The sequence below is a fragment of the Protopterus annectens genome, chromosome 4.part1 (assembly GCF_019279795.1).
Source record: "Protopterus annectens isolate FY-2018-M chromosome 4.part1, PAN1.0, whole genome shotgun sequence".
NCBI lineage: Eukaryota > Metazoa > Chordata > Ceratodontiformes > Protopteridae > Protopterus > Protopterus annectens.
The window spans coordinates 845,984,071-845,997,557 of NC_056734.1; positions in this window are offsets into that span (position 1 = coordinate 845,984,071).

Here is a 13,487-nt window from a genome sequence, read left to right on the forward strand (position 1 = left end):
CAGAGAATCCAGAGCATCAAGCATCTACCCTACACAGATAGGCTAAAAGCCCTGTCCCTCTACTCAGTCTCCTACAGAGTCCTCAGAGGTGACCTGTGTCTGGCATACAAAGCAATCTCAGACCCCATCCTGATGAGACTGCTGCAAATCTGTAAGTCAAGCTCCACACGAGTAACCCACATGCGAGACCTCAACCTGGTCTGTGACATCAATAGGAACTGTTGGCAGGACAGATTTGTGTCCCAGAGACTCCCCATTTTGTGGAATAGACTCCCTCTCCACATAAAGCAGAGTACCTCATTAAACCTTTTTAAGCACAATCTGGATAACTGGATAGGGAACAGAAAATACACCACTGGGATTCCACCTATGTCCCTGCTGGACCGTGGCATAGGGTGCTGACTTGTTGGAACATGGCTAAATTCTTGGCTAGGCTTGTAAGGGCCTCAGGGCCAATAGCCTAGTAACTTCCTGTGATACTATGATCCTATGTTACCTTGGCCACATGTTGGTCAAAGACCAGATTACTGTCTACATATCTTCCCAGATTCCTGACTACCAGGTCAACTCTTACAGGTTTCATATTAATGGAGTAATTTGCATGGGGGACAGTTGTCCCAAAAGGTACTATATGGCATTTTTTGGCATTGAGTTTTAATCTATGATGTTGGCACTTGTCATTTGTCCAAGACCAGCTTGGGAGATGTTTGTGTTGGGAGGGATCTCCCAATTTGCAGTCATCTATGAACTTGGCCAGCCAAAGGCCCTTGATATTAGTGTTTACTTCTGTGAAATAAATGCCAAATAGGAGAAGTCCAAGCACGGAGCCCTGAGGTACCCCAGAGGTGACAAGGTGGCCAGTAGAGGTTGTCTCACCAATCCTGACTTTCTGGGTCTTGCCTCTGAGCTAACTGGCAATCCAGTGAGCTAAGTAGGGGTTTATACCCAGGTCAATGAGTCTGTCAACTATACCCGAGTGGACTATTGTATCGAAGTGTGCTGCCTTTGAGGTTTTGGGTATAGCTTTATATAACCCTATGGTTGTCTTTAGCCTGTGAGGCTATCTTAAACTCATACTTGGAATCGTTAGACTTAATTAGTCCTTTTAGTCCCCTGTTTAGTTTCATTACAGATCTCCTATCATTATGGAAGTTCATCTTTCTGATTTTAGCCTTGACTTTTTCCTTTTGTCATATACACTGTTAATGTAAGGATTCCATCAGTGTGGTTTGTTTTTAGATTTTGTTTTGGGTTTCTTTCTAGTAGGAGCAGCAGCTTTTATACAACCATTTACATGGCTGTACAGGATCCCTGTGAACAATTCCACATAGGTTGCTGTATACTTGGGCTTGGGAGGGGCATTGAATTTTGACAAGCTATTGCTTAATAGAATGTAGCTTACTTTGGAATATTCCTAATTGTTATAGGGTTTGCTGGGGCTACCAAGTTTATTTGTATTTCAAAGGAGACAGCTTTGTGGTCTGACCTCACCACTGAGTATGTGTCCCGGGGGGTGCAACACTCACACCATATTGGTGAGTACCAGGTCTATTATGCTTGAGATTTTGTTGTGTGTTCATGCTAGCTGGTCAAGGGTATTTGTGTTAATAAAGTTCAGGAATCAACATGCCTGCATGTTTGAGGCAATGCATGTTTCCCAGACTATAGAGGGGTAGTTAAATCTCCCATGAATAAAGTATTTGGTTTAATGGTGAGTGTCTCCAGTAGGTCTAGTTATGAGCTATGAGATTATAGGGACATACAGGGTGACCTATGGCTTGTTAGGATATGGTATGGGACTTTGTCTATGGTGATTTGCACATAGATAAATTCCAATGCACCATCCTATTTAACCAACCTAGAGTTATGCTTGTTGCTAATATACATTAAGACTCCTCTGTCTTTTGTCCCTGTCATTGGCACGGATGGCTTAAATGTGTGGAAGGCACTGAAGCCTTGCACTGACGAAGTACAATTTTTTAGATTTATACCATGCCTCAGTAATGGCACAGATGTCAATATTCTCCATAATGAGGAGAGCTTGTAGGGTATGCAGTTTCTTGTTTAGGCTCCTAGCATTGAGCAGTAATACCTTTGGGTTTTTTTGGGGTTTTATTTGCTATGCCGGTAGCTTTGTCACTTTGGTATTTTCTAAGAAAGGCTGTAAAGGGATTAATAAAGTTTTAACCAATTTTCAGAAAACTAGAGGAGAGAGAGGTACAGGCCATCCTTTGCAAAGCAACCATATCTTTGCATGCTGATAAATATTGAATCCCCTGGAAAGACACCCAAAACTAAGCCAATTATTGAAGTCAGTCATCTTTTGTTCATACTGTGACAACATCCTAACATCCTTGGTTAAGGTAGAATGCTGCTCAATGCATGGAACATACGTCCTGAAACACCTGTTCAGAGAGATTAACAACATCTCTCTTCATATAGTCCAAGGCAGTATGTCTCAGGTCATTAACACCCACATGGACTATGACAGAACCATACTGGTATCTGTAGTGTAGTGACTTCAATGCATGCATAACTTACCCGATCCTGGCTCCAGATAAGCACCTAAACATTATTTTCTCCCTGTTCTATCTGGTGACTGGGGCATCAGTGTGTCATAAATGTTTGCTTGCTTTATGGGCTTTGATCTTGGGGGTTTACTGGTTTAGGCATATGTGCACACATGGTGTTGCTTTTCATGAGTGCTTTAGTGATTGCTGAGAGCAGGCATTGCTGTTTATAGACGTTGGAGGTCTTTGAGATTTTGGATGATTGCTTTTTAATTCCTCAGCATTAGTTGGTCTATATGTGTGGTGGACATTATGTGTGGTAGCTGTAGTGTGCATGTCTTTGACAACCTTGTCTGTATGTAAGATTTTTACATCCAGTGAAATTGTGTATGTGCCTCTATAACAGACTGTTTTGTTTCTTTAAGGATTAAATTGTCTGTGAACATGAGACAATTGCTGCATTGTCTCTGGTCTCCCATATCTACCAAAGTGGCTTTGGAGACATATGGAAATTACATATCCATGTTGTCCAGACCTGTATTTGGGTGGGCTGCTGCTGGTTGTGGTTTGGGTTATACAGAGGTCTCCTTGGGTGATCTCTGGAGTTTGGCACTAGAGTAGGTTAGATTGTGATTAAATTTGATAGTAGTGCTGCTTAATGTGCACACTGGCTGCTCTACGCTTGTCTCCATACAATAGCTTTGTTTTAGCCACACTAAATTAATGGTTTCAGTTCTAAGGGTAGTTTTATAGATAAACTTTACTTTCTGGGCATGTGTGTCTATACAGTACACTGCTAATCTCTTGATGTAAAAACACTAAGAAGGATTACTTGTGAGGGTAATACTACAACAAAAAATTTAAACTACATTGACAAGATAATCTCAAGTATTAGGCACCTATAGAAAGATTTAAAGGCAAAATCAACAAATAAAGCAAATGTAAAGCAGTAGGCATGCTAAACAGTCAACTGAAGTACAAAACAATAAAATAAATCTGTTATCTGTCAAGGATGAAGTGGGATCAACCCAGGACCCCCTTAGAATGTGACAAGGGTACCAAGCATATCGGAGCTCTGGGAAAATGGGCAGGAGGCAATTTTAGTAATAGAGGTTTTCTCAAGTGCAGTACTGGTTTGCTGGGTGGACAATTAGTATTATGGATACATGGAAAATAAAGGTTGGAAAAGTATTTAAATAGGTTACACAACAGATAATACAATGAGAGGATGGAGGAAGGGACTTTGAAAGTCAGATTACCATAAAGGGTGGAAGTCAGGGACATCGCCTTTCAAAGCCACAACAAGAATGGGTTGGCAGTGTTGGGAAAAATCCAAACTAGAGCTCTAGCCTATGGTTAGAATTTCAGAAACATTTAGTTTAATGTCTCAGTGGGTGGGGGTGAGGTAGATTAAAAGAACAGGCGAAAAGACAGTAGCAATATTAACAAAGGCACTAGAACTTTAAACAGTTATATGCAGCTATAAAAAGTACTGAAGCATAAATCTCAGAGTAGAATTCACAATACTGCCACCGCTACAATCCTTATGCAGATATTTATCGGTAAGTCTATAATAAATAATTAAATAGGCTCAAATTTGGCAGTAGATCACAGTACTACCACAACTGTAAAAGAAGCTGCAAGATCAATACCCCAGACTGTGTTGCAAATACAAAAAGTTACCTCTTACATGTAATTCTACTTATGGAAATAAAAGCACAGTATAATGTAAAAACAATTCTAAAATCTTGCAGTAATAAACAATCTTTCCACAACTGCAAATGAAGCTACAAGATTAAGGTTCCCAGAACAAACTAAAAAATGCAAACAGATAATTTTTTTTGGCTAAAACATGGACAGAAAGAAGAGAAGTACAAATATGTATTACCACGCAGGTCACTATAAGTGCAGCTTAAAATATTTAAGCACAATATAAATAAAAGCTTTCTTTCTTACGTTTTGATGAAGTTTGTATCTCACACTTTGGGCTTTTCACACCTCTCAGAGTCTTGAACAAAATATGTCTAAGGTAAGAATCAAACTTTACGGTACTTCAAAGATAGGAATAAAACTTTCAGGTAGGCTGTTTAATAGTTATGCTAACCTCAATGCCACAGTATCATTTTTAATTTTAGAATAGACTACTTTGAGATTTGAACCCACACATATTCATGAAGCATTCACACTGGCATATCACCTAACCATTTGAGCTAGTGGACATCACATTAAAATCAAGACGCCTGCTAACAAAATACATTTGGATGAATGAGTATCAAGAAACAAACTATGGATAAGTATAGCGGTATTAAGATAAACTCAAACAAAACAACCAAAAGTATCCAGGATAAGTATAAAATAAATCTACACAAACAGAGCCACAACATGTGCAGGTCAGAGAGATGTTGGGATAGAGTCCGTCCTATTCTGTCATTCTATTATTTAATATCCACCATTATTCTCAGTATACTCATACAGTTTTACTTGGTCTGGGTAAATAGGATAACATAAGAAATGACCAAACATTTACAGATACAAAGATATCCTATAAAACATCCACATTTGCATATGCACGAATATGCTACAGTAATGTGGTTGAGATAATACTAAACAATGTACAATAAGCTGCCAATATTTTGCTTAGTCTGAAGCATGTCTGATAAGCATATCAAGACAAAAAAATAAGTCCTGTTTCACCTGTATAATATAGATCAAGTTTCTAATGTTTGAAAAATGTGTGAATTGATGTCCAAGTATCAGTCTGGCAAATGCTTTGATCAGATATATTTAAAAAGATTGAGTGTTAGTTTCTGATATGTAGGTGTAAGCCCTAACCTGCCTAGTCAGTCTTATTATATCTATCACAAGAAAATGTAATGATAAATATTGACCACTTAGAAAGTTTGTTTAGTGATTGTATGTTAACCTTCACTAACAAAAAGAAACAACTAATCAAACTGCCTAATAGACCTTACTTTCTTTATGTACCTATGCACCTCAATATGATTCATAAGCTCATAGGTAGGCACTAGGCTATTAGCCCTAGGGTCTATATTAGCCTAGCCAAAAAGTACCCTGGCTTTCGCCACCCAAGAAAATTATTTTCCTGTGCCCCTGTCAAGCAGAGCCACAGAAATTATACCTGGGTGAATTTCTTATTTCCCATCCAATCATCCAAGATTTTTCTTGAAGAATGCTAATGAGGAGCTCTGTTTGACATAGATAGGTAGTCTGTTCCAGAGTATGGGGAGTCTCTGGGACAGGAATCTATCCCTCCAGCATATTCTGTTTATTGTGGTGACAAGGTTTAGGTCCCTAGAGCATGTAGCTCAGAGGGATTGGGATTTCTTTAAGTGAAGCATGTCCAACAGCTCTAGGTTTGACATAGCTTTGTATGTTAGGCAGAGATCGCCTCTGAGTAGGCAATATGCGACGGAGTAAAGCTGGAGGTTTTTAAGATGGTCTGCGTGGGGCATCTGTTTGAGGCCAGTAATCCTCTTTGTGAGGTATTCCTGTGACCTTTCCAGTTGTTGTAGATGTCTTGTGAGGTAGATACCAAAAGGGGCATTGTACTCTATAATGGGTCTAATGAGTGATGTGTAGAAGGGAACAATGACCTCTTTTTTTCAGGATGAGAAACCTTTTGTGATGAGGTGTGCCACATAGAAGGATTTCCTGACCACTGCAGTGATGTGATTATCAAAAGAGAGACTACTGCCCACCTGTGTCCCAAGGTCTCTTATCACACTTTCAGTGTTAAGTAGACTACCGTCTATGTGGTAGTTCATAGGTACAGAGTTTTTACCAAAGGGGATGACAATGCACTTTTTGGAATTGAGCTTGAGGCCATGGCTTTGATACCAGGCATCTGTCTCAGTGAGGCCCTTTTGTAGAATGCTCACATCATCAGCAGTTTCGATTATGGCTCCTAGTTTGCAGTCATCTGCAAACTTATTTAGCCAAAGACCTTCTATGTTAGCCTGTACTTCAGAGAAGTAGATACCAAACAGGAGAGGATGCAGGACTGAACCCTGTGGTACTCCACTTGTCACTGGACTGAAGTTGGATTTGGAGTCTTTCATAGTGTGGGTTCTGTCAGTAAGCCAATTGGCAACCTATCTTGTGACATAGGGATTTATACCTAGTTTAGTGAGTTTATCTATAATTCCAGACTAGGGGATGGTGTAGAAAGCCTTGGCAAGATCAAGATAGGCTGTGTGAACCACCTTACCCTCATCTATGGCTTTGGTGACTGCTTCAAAGAAGCCTATCAGGTTTAGGAGACATGATCTGCCTTTTACAAACCCGAACTGTGTGGGGTCCAGAGTTTGAAGATTACCAATGTCTCTGTTTATGAGTTCCGTGATGATATGTTCCATGACATTGTAGACCAGGGTCATCAGGCTAATGGGGTCGTAATTCCCGGGGTTTGTCATGGCTCTCCCTTTGTGGAGTGGGATAACTGTCGCAGTGTGCCATTCAATGGGCACAAAGCCTGAGGTAAGGCTATGACTGAACATGGTACTTAGGTGGGGTGCCAGTTCATTCTGTAGCTCATGTAGAATGCAGCCTGGGATGTTGTCAGATCCCATGTATGCTGTGTTCTTGGCTTTGGAGAGTGAGGTTTTTACCTGTGCAGCCGTAATCACAGGAACTTTGCATTCTTCAAGCATATAGATGGGCCCTTTAGGGGGGGGGGGTAAAGTTAGCACTGAACCTGTCTGCCAGGATATTGGCAATATCAGTTGACTCTGTATATTTAGTGCCATTGAGCTGTAACTCAGAGCAGATCTGAGTGTTGCCATTGAGATGCTTGACATAGCTATAAAATGCTTTGTGGTTGTCTTTAGAATCAGTGGTGATTTTGTTTTCATAACTAGCTTTGGAGGATTTTATGAGGGATCTCAGTGTCTTACTGAGGCTGACCAGGGAGTTCCTCAAATCATGAGATTTTACTATTTTTTGCAACAGTTTTTTTCTTCTGTTGTAGAGTTTGTTTATGGCAGAAGACCTCCAGACTGGCTTCCTTTTTTTGGAGGATAGCATCTCGGTTCTGTTAGGGTAGCACGATCTATGCACTCGTGTAAGTGCTTATATATTTGTGTAGGTTTCAGCAGTTGTACCGCTATTGTCCATCTGCATGAGTGTCGTGAAGTATGCCACTTCTGTCTTAAGAAGCGTGAAGTTGGCTTTGGAGAATTTTTTTACTGTTTTTTCCCTAATGGGGGGTGGGATGTAGATGTCTAGGATGATTTGCTTGTGGTCGGATCTGACCAATGAGGAATTGACCTCTGGTGTGGAACACCAGTCGCCCATGTTGTTAATGACCAGGTCTAGGATATTGCTGCCCCTGGTGGGGGTGTGGATAAGTTGATCCAAGGCATTGGAATTTATGAATTCCAGAAAACCTTGAGCAAAAGTGTTGGGACATGAGTAGTTTTCCCAGTTAATGGTGGGGAAGTTGAAATCACCCATTATTAGGGTGTTGGGTTGAACCCTAATATTTTCCAGTGTATCAAGAAAAGAGGAGTGGGAATCCTGGGGCATGATGGGGGGTCTGTAGCAAGCTACAACTTGGATTGCAGTCCTGTCCAGAGTTAGCTGCACTTGGATAATCTCAGATGCATTATGCTGAGCAACTAGCTTGGAGGTGTGGACATCCTTAATGAGTATGGACATGCCTCCGCCTTTAGTGTTTTGGTCTGGGTTAGGTGGCCAAAAGGTGTGATATGAATTATATCCTGGTAATGCAGGGGTGCTCTCTGGAACTTTGAACCAGGTCTCTGTCACTGCACAAATGTTGATGTTCTCCATTTTAAGGAGTGCCTCGAGTGAGTGTATTTTGAGGTTTTATTCTTCTAGCATTGAGTAGCATTACCCTCAGATTCTGCTTGCTTGTACCTGTTATGGTGGTGAATTTGTCATTTGAACCTTGCCTAAAAAAGGCACTATAGTGGTGGCAAGAGCCTTTTTCCCGTATTCAGAATCCCAAGAGCTACAGGTGCAGGCCAGCTCTGGCAAAGCATCATCGTCTGTCGAACATGTCATCCCAGGCAGACAGATACTCGATTCCCTTAAAATTACACCAGAAGCTTAGCCAATTTTTAAAGTCAATCATTGTTTCCTTGTACTGTGGTATCATTCTGGGTGATGGCAGGATGCTATTCAGGGCTAGGATCATACCTGCCTGGCTACAAGATCAGAGAGCTCCTCCATGTCTCCTTTCTTGTAGTCCATCGAGGTACATCTCAGCATTCACACCAACATGGACAATGACAGAGTCATATTTGTACTTGTTGTGGAGTGACCTGAGTGCATGCGTTATGTGGCAGATCCTGGCACCCGACATGCAGCTGACAGTAACTTTCTCCTTGTTTAGACTGGTGAGTGGAACATCAGTGTGCCTGACTATAGAGTCACCTATGACTAGAGTGTTGGGTACATTATGCCTTATGGGCTGCAGTTGAGTGCCACACTATATTTGTGGGCTATGTGTCAATTGGGTTTTGTTGGGGGGTGGAGGTTGCTTGCATTTCTGCTTTGGAGGTCTTGTTGTTTGGGCAAATTTTTATTGAGAGCATCTGTGAATGTAGACGTGTTTTGTGCTTCTATGTGTGTGTTTTGGTGGTGTAGGTTTTGAGGGACTATGTGATGAGTGTGGTGAGGTGCAAGTGTTTACCTTCTCCTCTTGACTGTCTAGTCCAGTCTTCAGTGAAGAGAGCTTTGCTTCCAGTTTGGCTATATAAGTGCATCTCTCACAGGCTGTAGTGTTATGTGCTAGGAGGAGACGGTTGTCTGTGTGCATGAGGCAATTGCTGCATTGCCCCGAGATGCCCAGATTCATCAGGTAAACAAGACAAAGCAGCAGAGCTGACCTTTAGACATGCCTGGATAGGTGCTTATTTATTAAGTACTAAAAACTGTTTTCCTCTAAACAAGTGAAGAAAGTTGAGTTCTGTAGTCATTTGTAGCTTATTTAGTGCTTACAATGAATTCTGAACAAGTGCTGAGCTCAAAGAAACAGATCTAAGTGCTAAAACTAAAAAGCTGGCTAGCTGTAAGATAAAATTTGAAGAGCAGACTTTATGGCACCAGGAATAGTTTAATCCTAGTTAAGCAGGGGGGGGGGGTCTCAGGAGTTTGCAAACAGTCCTGGATACAGCAAATCTGTATCTGGACTAGACTTGTTACAGGAAAGGGGGGAAACAAGCTTAGATTGTTTTTTCAGTAAAGTGGAAATAGAGAAAGATGTAACAGAAGTTAATTCTAAAGACATGCGTATGGAGCATTTCTCCCCGGGCCTCCACTGAAAACAGGATCTGTGGAACCTAGTCGGACTTTCTCGGTCAACAAATGTTAAATAAATAAATAGATAAATTCAAGGTTAAGAATCTGAGTGGGTTGGCCTTCACAAATGTTCTCTCTCTATTAGATTGAATAAACGAATGACTCTAGACTGGGAGGAGTGTCCCAGATCAAATATACAGTATGGGTGGCCAACTGCAAAGCCACCAAGTATAAGAACACCAAAAAATAGGGAGGGGAGGGTGGGAAACTAAAACTATTACAGTGACTAGCTATAGCCACTAAATGAAAGTTTTAAAAAGATCAAAGAGCAAGCAGACTATAGAGAATGCTTTTAACTGCAAACATACTAGACTAGAACACAGAAACCTCAAAAAATCAAAAATGCACAGAAAAGCACGGATAGAGCATTTACAAACAGAAAATACAACTCTCAGTATTAAAAAGCAGTTTACAGTTAAGTAATTTAGTAAACATGCAATTAGAGTAATGAAACAGCATCTAGCAATAAAAATACAGTTAAAACAGTATAAAACAGTACATAAATGCAAAGAAACAGTAAAAATGCTTTATAACAGTGTAAAATGTAGTAGACACATGCATAGCACAAATATGAACATTACAGAAGTGTGATTCAATGAAATAAGTGTAAGACATAACTTATCCTGCTCTTGGAATCTTAAGAAATTTCTACTTAGTTTCAATAATGAATTACCATCCACAGCCTGATAAATACAAGCACAACCTTTTCCAGACACAGGGTTTATATACCAGTAAGGATGGAAGAGTTAGAAGATCAAATTACTACTCAGTCCTATTAGCCCCTGCTATTACCCAATCACTTGTACTACAGAAGGTCAGAAAACCCTGTTACTCTCAATAATAATGAAGACAGACTATCAGCAGAAAATGGCTGCCAGAAACACAGCAAACTCAACAAACAAAACTACCAGGCCTGTACAACAGCAGGCCTCTATCAAGATTATGCCACCTGAGCAGAACACAGAAACCTCACTTTAAATGCATAGAAAGAACACTCACAAAGAGAAAATGCAAGTCTTGGTATGAAAAAGCAGTTTACAATTTAGTAATTAAATTAAAATGCAATTATAGTAATGCACACTATTACAGCTACTAGCTGTAGCCACTAAATGAAAGTTTTAAACAGATCAATAAGCAAGCAGACTCAAAAGAATGCTTTTAACTGCAAACAGACTAAACTAGAACAGAGAAACCTAAAAAAAAATCAAACATGCACAGAAAAGCACGGATAGAGCACTCACAAACAGAAAATACAACTCTCAGTATGAAAAAGCAGTTTAACACTTAAGTAATTCAGTAAACATGCAATTGGAGTAATGAAACAGTATCTAGCAATGAAACATACAGTTAAAACAGTATAAAACAGAACATAAATGCAGTGAAACAGTAAAAAAGCTTTATAACAGTGCAAAATATAGTAGATTAACTGCATAGCACAATTATAAGTGTTACAGAAGTGTAATTCAATGAAATAAGTGTAAGAAATAACTTATCCTGCTCTTGGACTCTTAAGGAATTTTGGCTTAGTTTCAGTAATGAATTACCATCCACAGTCTGATAAATACAAGCACAACCTTTTCCATACACAGGGTTTATATACCAGTAAGGATGGAAGAGTTAGAGGATCAAATAACTACTCAGTCCTAGTATCCCCTACTATTACCCAATCACTCGTACTACAGAAGGACAGAAAGTCCTGTTACTCTCAATAATAATGAAGACAGACTATCAGCAGAAAATTGCTGCCAGAAACACAGGAAACTCAGCAAAACTACCAGTTCTGAACAACAGCATGTCTATATCAAAATTATGCCACCTGAGCAGAACACAAAAACCTCACTTTAAATGCATAGAAAGAGCACTCACAAAGAGAAAATACAAGTCTCAGTATAAAAAAACAGTTTACAATTTAGCAATTAAATAAAAATGCAATTATAGTAATGCATACTTTTACAGCTACTAGCTGTAGCCACTAAATTAATGTTTTAAACAGATCAAGGAGCAAACAGACACTAGAGAATTATTTTAACTGCAAACAGACTAGACTAGAACACAGAAATCTCAAAAAATAAAAAATGCGCAGAAAAGCATGGATAGAGCACTTACAAACAGAAAATACAACTCTCAGTATGAAAAAGCAGTTTACAGTTAAGTAATTCAGTAAACATGCAATTAGAGTAATGAAACAGTATCTAGCAATGAAAAATACAGTTAAAACAATATAAAACAGTACATAAATGCAGTGAAACAGTAAAAAAAACATTTATAACAGTGGAATATGTATAGCACAATTATAAGTGTTACAGAAGTGCAATTCAATGAAATAAGTGCAAGAAATAACTTATCCTGCTCTTGGAATCTTAAGGAATTTCTGCTTAGTTCCAGTAATGAATTACCATCCACAGCCTGATAAATACAAGCACAAAATTTCCAGATACAGGGTTTATATACCAGTAAGGATGGAAGAGTTAGAAGATCAAATTACTACTCAGTACCATTAGTCTCTGCTATTACTCAATCACTAGTACTACAGAAGGTCAAGAAACCCTGTTACTCTCAATAATAATGAAGACAATCAGCAGAAAATGGCTGACAGAAACACAGGAACTCATCAAACAAAACTACCAGGCCTGGACAACAGCAGGCCTCTTTCAAGATTATGCCACCTAAGCAGAACACAGAAACATCACTATAAATGCATAGAAAGATCACTCACAAAGAGAAAATTCAAATCTCAGTATGAAAAAGCAGTTTACAGTTAAGTAATTCAGTAAACATGGAATAAGAGTAATGAAGCAGTATCTGGCAATGAAAAATGCAGTTGAAACAGCATAAAACAGTACATAAATGCAGTGAAACAGTAAAGAAGCTTTATAACAGTGCAAAATGTAGTATGTTAACTGTATAGCACAATTATAAGCATTATAGAAGTGCATTTCAATGAAATAAGTGTAAGAAATAATTTATCCTGCTATTGGAATCTTAAGGAATTTCTGCTTAGTTTCTGTAATTAATTACCATCCACAGCCTGATAAATACAAGCACAACCTTTTCCAGACACAGGGTTTATATACAAGTAAGGATGGAAGAGTTAGAAGATCAAATTACTGCTCAGTCCTATTAGCCCCTGCTTTTATCCAATCACTCGTACTACAGAAGGTCAGGAAACTCTGTTACTCTGAATAATAATGAAGACAGACTAACAGTTGAAAATGGCTGCCAGAAACATAGGACACTCAACAAACAAACCTACCAGGCATGTACAACAGCAGGCCTCTATCAAGATTATGCCACCTGAATAGAACATAGAAACCTCACTTTAAATGCATAGAAAGAGCACTCACAAAGAGAAAATAAAAGTCTCAGTATGAAAAAGCAGTTTACAATTTAGTAATTAAATAAAAATGCAATTATAGTAATATACACTATTACAGCTACTAGCTGTAGCCACTAAAGGAAAGGTTTAAACAGATCAAGGAGCAAGTAGACTCTAGAGAATGATTTTAACTGCAAACAGACTAGACTAGAACACAGAAACCTCAAAAAAATCAAAAATGCACAGAAAAGCATGGCTAGAGAACTCACAAACAGAAAGTACAACTCTCAGTATGAAAAAGCAGTAAACATGCAATT